At 44.9% G+C, this 9,371-nt stretch overlaps 1 long non-coding RNA gene across 1 annotated transcript; it reads left to right on the top strand.

Moving 5' to 3' along the window:
* Window positions 1–571: 571 nt before the first annotated feature.
* Window positions 572–8,043, top strand: LOC149364851 (uncharacterized). Its single transcript, XR_016288632.1, has 6 exons — window positions 572–786; window positions 3,670–3,746; window positions 4,710–4,748; window positions 4,905–4,928; window positions 6,314–6,334; window positions 7,927–8,043. It is a non-coding gene; the product is annotated as an uncharacterized LOC149364851 (long non-coding RNA).
* Window positions 8,044–9,371: the final 1,328 nt, after the last annotated feature.

Here is a 9,371-nt window from a genome sequence, read left to right as displayed (position 1 = left end):
AGCCACATGAGCGCTTTCGCGGTCATTTGGAATTTTTGTGTTACTTCCCTTGCTTCGAAGACTCCTTACCGACACGCAATGCCCTGTGTCATCCTCTTCTGCGCACGCGAACGCTGGCCTTGACGATCGCCTGAACATGGCCATTCAGGTGAACCAAATATACCTGCGGAACCAGCTCGTCACATCTCTTTATAGCTACGCCCCGTCGTTTGCACACTTTTCTAGCTCACGAGATTTACTACACAGGCAAGCACTTTCAAGCATATCCTCATGTTCGTGTTCGTGGCTTTGCAGAACGGCCGTCATCATGCTTGTCCCGTCGAGTTTTGTTTTCCTTCTAGGCCTAACGGACACAACGGTGTTTTGGTGACATCGCGCATTTTGTTTTTGTTTTAGGGCTTTCTAGACAACGCTTGCTGTCGCTACAAATACAGCGTGAGGGAGGCCCATCGGAAAGTCATGTCGTGCTCAGTTCGCACGCTGTGTCTGCCCAAATACGCCGGCGAGGCCTTGTGTGTGCACTTGTCACGAAAGCAGGTGCGTCGCCTCTTCTGCCTCCAAGTCGCGGCTGACTTTAAAAGGGGAGCGGCTGTTCAATAAACGCTGAAACACTCGATTCGTGACTCCGCCACTCTTTCGGTCACGTCCGCTGGACTCTCAAGTCGTCGGTGCGTGTAGCGTATCCTCCGGCCAACAGCATGAACTCGGCGATTTTTTTCGCGACCACAGCTGTGCTTCTGCTGGTTGCCCGGACTGTCGTGGAGTGCGGCGACATTCCTCCGGAAGGTGGGGATGGTTGTTGTAATCTGCTATGCGGTAAAGTCGGAAAGTGTTTTCCATTAGGATAACTTTACTCATGTAGGAATAAGCGTTCCGCACTTACACTTAAGGGCGACAGCGCATACCAGAAGATTTGACGAAAGCTAAACTCTGACTTACTTTTTTTTCAGTGGGCACCGATAGTGGATGCCGTTGCCACGTTCACGCAGCTTTAGATTATAAGTGCGTCATAAAGTCACAATGACATGATAACGTCATAACATACTGAGAATTACGTAAGGACGACGCAGTTATTTTCTGGAGAGTTATGGTGTTGCCCTCTTGCTTTCACATGCACAGAAAAGTCGCACTCTTCACTAGGGCTCTAAGAAGCCATGCTTCGTCTTTATAGACGAGTTTTTCCTTCTTCAGAAATTGGAGGTTTACTACTGTCCACGCGAATACACAAATTAAAACTTTGCGGACGTAAAACGCGGTGACCGCTACGTCACGGAATATGTCACGTGCAGCATGTATTTGAAATTGCATATTGCAAATTATGGGGTTTAAAGTCCCGAAGCGACACATATGGGCTATATGGGACGCTGTAGTTTAGGGCTCCGGATTAATTTAGACCGCGTGGCAGTTTCTTCAAAGTGCGGTGACATCGCATAGCAGACGGTCGTTTTTTGCATTTCGCCTCCATCGAGATGGACGTTGCAGTAGGGATCGAACATGGGACCTTGGTATCAGCAGCCTAATTCCAAAGCCACTGACCCACTACAGCGAGTATTTGGTTTCTGGAATGCACGCATTGCTGCTACTGGCTTGAGCTCATGGCGCTGCACTCGTAAATATTGTATTTTATGCTCTCTAACAAGTTGGTATTGCGCGCTCCAAGAAGCCAAGGTGATAATCGTCCTATGCATGGGCTTTGTCGTGTAAGGCGCAGTGTTTCCCTAGTTTATATACCAGATACAGAATTCTATACTGTAGCAAAATTTTAAGGGATCTCGCAAGCCGTAAGCCGCAAAACTAAGATATGAAAAGGCACCATCTCTTAACGTATACATGTCATCAGCATGCATAGGTTCTGAGCGATAGTTTTGCATCATTGGAGTTGCAAATTGAGCAGAACGTTGCCTTTCACCCCTTTCAATATTCTCCTTCTCCTATAGTAGTTTTTTTTAGAGCATAGCTGTTTTCTTTCTCACTCATTCCGCTCGCTGTGGTTTCAGCCTTTGGCAAACTGACACTGAATGTTCGTGACGTAAACCTAGCCAACAGTTGTTTTGGGCGTACAGGGTTATTTTTTCACCCCAAGTATGCCGGGAAATTACAACACGCCTCAAGGAAAGGACTTGGTTGCACTAGGCTGGTTTACGATGATGATGACTTGATCTCAGTGACAGCTTGGCCAAAGAGTGCCATGACAAAGATGTTTTCGTTGAGAGCCTCGTCGGGGGAAAAAAAAATGCCTCGTCGGTCACATACCGTAGGTGACAACGATAGGTTTCAATGTATTTTCACTGCGTCCGTGTCGCCACCTCTAGGCGCCTTCGGGGAATATCTAGCCCCCATCTAGATGACTCGAAGATATGCTATGTTTCATGCTGACAGACATGTAGAGGTTCGCAAGCACAGTCATAAAAGAATGACACAAAACTCCATGTAGAGGCATCAACAGCTCCTATTGCTATCGCTTACCAATCCATAATGTAATTGGGTGTCCCTGTGAATTTCTTCCTTTGCACAAAGTGAAGAGCCTAATTTCCCGCGCATTTCACCCCATAGGAGCCTAGCACCAAGCCAGGGGGTTTATTTGACCCGGTCAGAAATTATTGCAAGGTCCATTATGTTTCGTTGCAAACACGACGAGACGAATCAGAGCACAGGTGTACTGCCTCACCTTACGTATCAATAGCCCATTTTTTCTTTCCACACGGCCCTCGAGCATGTATGCTTGTGTACGTGATGCGCACAAATGACCCTAACCGAGAACACTGCTAGGCACAATCCTCTAAAAAACAGTTTTTGTCGTTAACCTGCGATAAGCGTGCTACTACATCTGCCCGAAATGGAGATACAGGCCATGATGTTTTTTACCGCCTTGCCATGCACATATTTCTGAAGTATGGTGAAGTATGGGTTTCAGTGGTTATGGTGCTCGGCTGCTGACTCGAAAGACGCGCTATCCCGGCCGCGGCTGTTGCATTTCGAAGGAGGCGAAATTCTAGAGGCCCGTGTTCTGTGTGATGTCAATGCACGTTATATAACCCCTCGTGTTCGAAATCATCCGGAGCCCTCCACTACAGCGTCCCTCATAGCCTGAGTCGCTTTGGGATGTTTCGGAGCCCTCCACTACGGTGTCGCTTTGGGACGTTAAACTCCACAAACCAAACCAAACCAAACAGGTAATAAATACGCGAAAAAGCAACATTGTAGCTTCCTTCCTTTTCCTTCAACAATACGCACGGCCGTGCGTATTCTTGCTGCCGAGTGCCTTAGGCTCGATTTCGAGGACATATCGGAGTGCCTTCGAAGCGTTTGAAATTCTCATTTACATCTCCGATAGGTGATCGCCTCATTCGAGTCAGTCTTGCTGACATTCAGGGCTGGTATAATATAACATTTTCATCCTATTTTTTATCTCTTTTTTGTTATTGGCTGGTGCGACGCCGTACCGCCGCTATCGCATCCTCTCCCTCACACTCGCGTGCGCGTATGCAGGGGCGTAGAGGTAGTTTTTTAGGTGCGTCGAAGGTAGCTAAGACAGGCTTTAGCCTTCGATAGAGAAGCCTTCGTTGCAATGGTCGAAGTGGCCGCTGACATGCTTCTTCCGACTGACAGACAATGACAAATAACTCATCAAATGTTCTTTTCACTCCCTTCCACCCTTCTTCCTAACAGTGGCGGATAGAGTGAAGAAGTACTTCTCCTGTCTGGAAGGATCCGATGACAACGCCAAGATGCAGCGCGTGCAGAAGGTAAAGCCACGGTGCTTGCCGCGGTTCCCCCAGCCTTAAACACGCTTCAAAGCTACATTTGGGCGTTGTTGTACACTGTAGTGCAAGAAGGCCTCTCCACTCTAGTTTTTTCCACGCGTGGTTTCTAACGGGACAGAAGACAACTCCATCCAGTTTTTTGTTCTAGTAAAAAGTAGATTATGTGACTCTCGTTGGCTATATGGATGCTTGTCCAACAGCAAAAGACTGAGCTATTGCTGCGGAATTCTAATTAAACATTCTCCTGCGACACAATTCAAACGCGTGATGCTTACGCCGAAAAGGACTCCGTGATCACTGTTTTCTCGTGAATGACGGTGTAGCGTAGCCTCCGGGATCGACAAAAAAAGTAAAAAGAAACACACTGCAATTCATTAGCGAAATTGGTCGGTCATGGTGGCGCCTGTATTTAACTTTTAATGCGATAGCACTTAGGTTGTCGTCACACAGAATATTCCGGCTCCTCTGTCGCGAAATTTCCTGATTGGTAGATAAAGGTCACGTGACCTTGCGACGTCATCAAACGTGGCCACCATTGCACATTGCACTCTGCTCACCGGGTTGTGCGCTACCTGTCCCCGTATGGCAGAGCCATCCGTATGGGCGGATGGCTCTGCCGCCACCATCGTAGTATGTCGTAATCGAAAACTCCCGATGGCCAGTGAGAATGCATCCTGAGCTGTCATGGGATTCAGGTTGCCTTGGTCCTTGTTGCTCCTGGAGTAGAGGCTTTACTGAGGCAGCTGAGGCGCAACGGCACAGCAGTTGTATCCACTCCTTAGCGGCTGAAGAATGCCAAATGCCTTTTTTTTTGCTTCACATTTTCTTGCTATGAGCAAATGAAATACGCCAAATTTTCAACGAAAGCGGTGTTTTAAATTTGACGCTTGCTCCTTTGTTACGAGGGAGTCAATTCGTTGTTCGTTCTTCCGCCTCTTTCTCCAGGCTTACAACGATTGCAACGGCAAGAGTGAGGACGAGGTGGTGAGTATCCCTTTCCCGTGTGCGGGTGATCGAGCTGGTTGGAAAGAAACTGAACTGTGCTTGTTATAAGCAGTTCATTTTGAGCTTTCTGTCGCGTTTTTCTCGTAGTACCTGTTCTGGCATGTTTCGTAAATGTAATTTTTGTTCACTCAACAGAAAAACTGCGTTTTCACCAGCATGGTAAGTAACTCACATTCTTGTTAGCCTGCCTTATTTTTTTTAGCAAATTAATATAAAGGTTCGCACCGTGTAATTGTCTTAATTTAAATGTTTTATAATGAGGCTCTTAAACGGTTTTGCCTCTATAGTACGTGGTACTTGTTCTATGAAGAGGGGTACTGCGGATATAAAGCTAAAAAAATTTGATATGTCCGCTCCATGTGAAGATTTCTCAGTGTAGGCGGAAGAAAAATTAAAAAAACCCGCTGTCATGCAGGTTGCTTTGCAGTGGTTATCATCACCCTTGCTGTTATGAGGTAATCGGGGACACGAATAACTGAATTACAAAGGCGGAGACTTTTAATTGAGTCAGTTCGGGTTCGGTTACGTGAATGCTTCAAAGTTAAGGACGCAACTGTGCACTTCCTTCTGAAATGTACCGCAATAGAAAGTCTGTGGTTACACGTGGACAAGTAATGCCACTTATATATTGTTAGAACTTCCTTTGGCAAACTAGTTCTATTCAGGGATGAAATTAAACCTGGCATCCACTGATGAGTCGCGTGTTCACTGCTTTGAAACTTTTTGGATTTCTTCGCGAAGTAATCCTAACCGGAAAGTAAACTTAAGGTCATTCCGATCAAGGCACTAATCGTTTAAAACATTACGATACTTTTCTCTCAACTGCATTCTTTACCGACCTGTTGGTACGAGATTTCACGCTGCTGCTGGGGCTTCCAGCCGACGGAGGAAAATGGAGCAGTTTTGGAATAAGAACAGAATTCAGTTCTAATCGTTATATTGTAGCGATACACTCATATTCTCTCCTGGGCTCATATGTCGGGCCTAGCATTGTACTGCCAGCTGCCACAGCAAAGAGGAAAATTATGCAGGGGAGGAGGAGTTTGCAGAAGGTAAAAGAAACGAAACTGACACTAAATTTTCCGGCAAATATAGAGATGGCAGCCTTCGAATAACTACGGGCTCAATGTGTGGGAACATTTGGTCACAACTTCGATGAACTTAAATTATTCATTCTCCAATCAGGTTTCAAATCTGCAAGGGATAGAAAATACAGAGCAGCATTCCTAATTCACAAATTTAGAACCTCACAACCAGCAGTGGTCAGCATTTCCAAAGAAAACTTAGAATCCGTCCGGTACATACCGGTACTGACGCGGTTCTTATAAAGGTCTCGTGCGTAGTAAGAGTGCATAAAAAAAAATCATTGCTGTGAGTTTTTTCAGTGCTGCATATTAATACCCCCCCCCTCGAAGCAGTCGATTGTGTACATAAAAGTATTTTTACACGGATTTGGAATAGGGCTTTTGTGACGAGCTAACCTTGACTTTCAGCGAAATGGCATTTTCTAACCCTGCTTTCTTTTTCTTGGATTTCCTGTGTAGAAACTCACCGACAAGGAAGCGGTAACGTATTCCACGTTCCTATTTCCTTTTCTGATCTTAAAATAAGAGCTTCGGTTGGCAATAATCAATACATAATAATTTGCAGTGGTGGTCAGCTGTTTCCCTTACCTACTGTGTAAACAAGCGCTTGCCGCGTCGAAAAAAGTTGCGCAGGATTTCCATATTGATAATACTTTATCTCCGTTGTCGAGGGAATTCGTATCTGGCCCCTCTACTCTCGTTGAACTCAAAGGTTTTTTTGACATGGAGCTTCCGTTTCCCGCCTGTAGAGCCAAGTGGAAAACTGTGCATTAAAAAAAAAAAAAGCTCCGTAGACAACCAGGTGTTACGTTTATAATGTTTCTTCTTTTTTTTTTTCTGTGATCCGAGGTTTTTCACTTTTCGTTCGATAAAATTTATCATGTTAAAATCCTTCGCGAGCTTTTTGGAGCGTTTATTACTATTTCATTCTCATCACCATCGTCATCAACCTGTCCACGTCTACTGCAGGACAAAGGCCTCTCTTATATGTCTACAATTAACCCGGTCCTGTGCCAACTGCGGCCACGTTATTCACTCAAACTTCCTAATCCCATCCGCCCACCTGACTTGCTGCCGCCCCCTGCTACGCTTGCCTTCTCTTGGGATCCAGTCCTAAAAGGGCGACTGCACCGCTTTTTGAGAATTTTGTAATATTCAAGGATTCAAACCTATATAGGCTAAAGGTAAAGCATGCCAAGTGTTTTTGCACTAACATATAAAATAGTGACGTAATCGATGAGTGAATTTTGCGCTTCTCCTCAAAGCACTGCAGGAGTGCGGAGAAGTTCAGTGTGACGTCATGGAAGGTATGATTTCATATTACCGCTGCCGTGAGACCCACCATGCCATGCCTCGTTGGATACTGCCAAACAACGCTCGGCAGGCTTTGCCTTCGGTGGCATTGGTTTTTTTCCTTCGAAGCAGGCGTTTATGAATTGAAAATGTACCGACACCTTCGATGACGTCATTGTGCGTCCCCCACTTGGCGTTGTGCGCTGCGGAGAAGCTTGAAGGCCGCTGTGATTTTGAATCGCCGATTACGTCACCATTTCAAATGCTAGCTCAATAGGACATCGTATGCTTCACCTGCAAGCTTCACACATTCGACCCTTTTAAGCTCGTCGGTTTCTAAAATTTATGCAGTTGCCATTTAACGACCATCGGTTACCTTGCCTTCGCACTGCATGCTTTGCCCATGTCCATTTCTTCTTCTGGTTTCGACTAGGAAGTCATTATCTCGCGTTTGTTCTCTGAATAACTCTGTTTCTCAAAATAGCTAGAGGATAGAGGATAGCTCTAATATCCTAAATGTACTAATAGAAAGGTCATATGGTGAACCGGCTGCGCTTTATAAATACGCCACAGGAACGGCCAGCATAAATTCTGGGCATGTCGTCTCACGCATGTTGACTGCTGTGTGTTTGTATATGGCGCTAAAAAGACGAATACATGAAACACACGCAACAAACGATGTATCAACTAACCCGCCAAAAATGTTTTACTTTCTATACTGTGTTATCTCAAACCAAAGCGTACGTCTTCTTACTTTACTTTCTATTTTTTTATTACAGGATTGTGCGCTTAAGCTCCACAGCAAAAGTTAAGTTCAAGAGACGGTTTCACCATGCCGATCACGAATGTAAAGTGAGGCAACTAATAATAAAAGTTTAGGCTATCAGCCACAAAACTTCCAGCGTCTTTGTCTTCATGGAGTTCACACGCATGCATTAAAAAAATGTGAGAAATCGATAGAATGAAGCCATTATTTTGTGATTTCGGGGAAACATTTGCTTTATTTACGCTGTAGACTTTCAGCTCATTTCATAGCGGCATGTCCAGCTCTCATATATACCTAGGCACATGAAGCCGCTGCCATGCTCTGAAAGCTGTCCGGTTATCAACCTACTTTGTCAATTCTCATAAATTCATAATTATAGATTAATGTTATTATCAGATTTCCTGCGACTCTTTCGTGAAGGGTTCGCGCGCGATCTGCACTAAATTACCGAATCAACGAATCACTAGCACGGCAAATGAAAAAGCAAGTAATCTCCAATACCAGTATTCATTCAGTAAGGTTTGAAAGCCAGTGCTTAGGGGAGCCAAATAATTGGTAGATTATGAAGAGGTTAAATATAGAGGTTCGATTTTTGTTTTTTTTTTGTCAGTTTTAAAAAAGTATTCGGTATTAGAAGCCATTACACACAGTCAGCGACATTACTCCGCTGTTTACAGTCAATCAATCAATCAATCAATCAATCAATCAATCAATCAATCAATCAATCAATCAATCAATCAATCAATCAATCAATCAATCAATCAATCAATCAATCAATCAATCAATCAATCAATCAATCAATCAATCAATCAATCAATCAATCAATCAATCAATCAATCAATCAATCAAAGTGATGCTGGGAGCGCGATCACAAAGCCGCAAAGTTGTTGGATTGACAGGGACCATGCTCCCGGTTACATTTTTGCCGGCAGCAGCAGAAGCAAACAACCGGCAACAGGTGAAGCGGACATCGGAGGAACACTGCAGGAAATTCCATGTGCCTCATATCTTTGCATAAAAATAGTCGTTAGCAAATCTTCAGGATCCGCGCTGTGCAACCACGCGTACCATATCCGCAGCTCGTCTGCTCGTCGCGACTAAAAACACTGGTACGCACGAAAAATCAGTGATGCTAAATGCACACGATTGTGTTCTGACGTAGTAAAACACTCGCAGCGCTCTCAAAAATAGCACAGATCCGTGTCTTCAGGCCCAGTTGCACGCAGCGGAAGCCAGAAGACGCAACGGCCTGGTGTGTATTCGCTCGTTGCCTTCGAACTGCGGCTTAGCAAACAGCCTCGTAACCTCTTTCCTTGTTCTGCTTGTAATTTACGCAAGCCATCAATAACACTTTTGCTGGCGAAATTCCTGCATCGACCTCTGAGTGCAGCATACTTCCCAGCTGTCAAGCTCTCGTACCCGGATAATTGCGCATATTTTACCCTGAAGAACACCAGG

Source organism: Amblyomma mixtum, chromosome 2 (genome assembly GCF_055824585.1).
Source record: "Amblyomma mixtum isolate Tamu chromosome 2, ASM5582458v1, whole genome shotgun sequence".
Lineage (NCBI taxonomy): Eukaryota > Metazoa > Arthropoda > Arachnida > Ixodida > Ixodidae > Amblyomma > Amblyomma mixtum.
The sequence above is the reverse complement of the archived record's forward strand: the minus strand, read 5'-3'. Positions and strand labels throughout refer to the sequence as shown.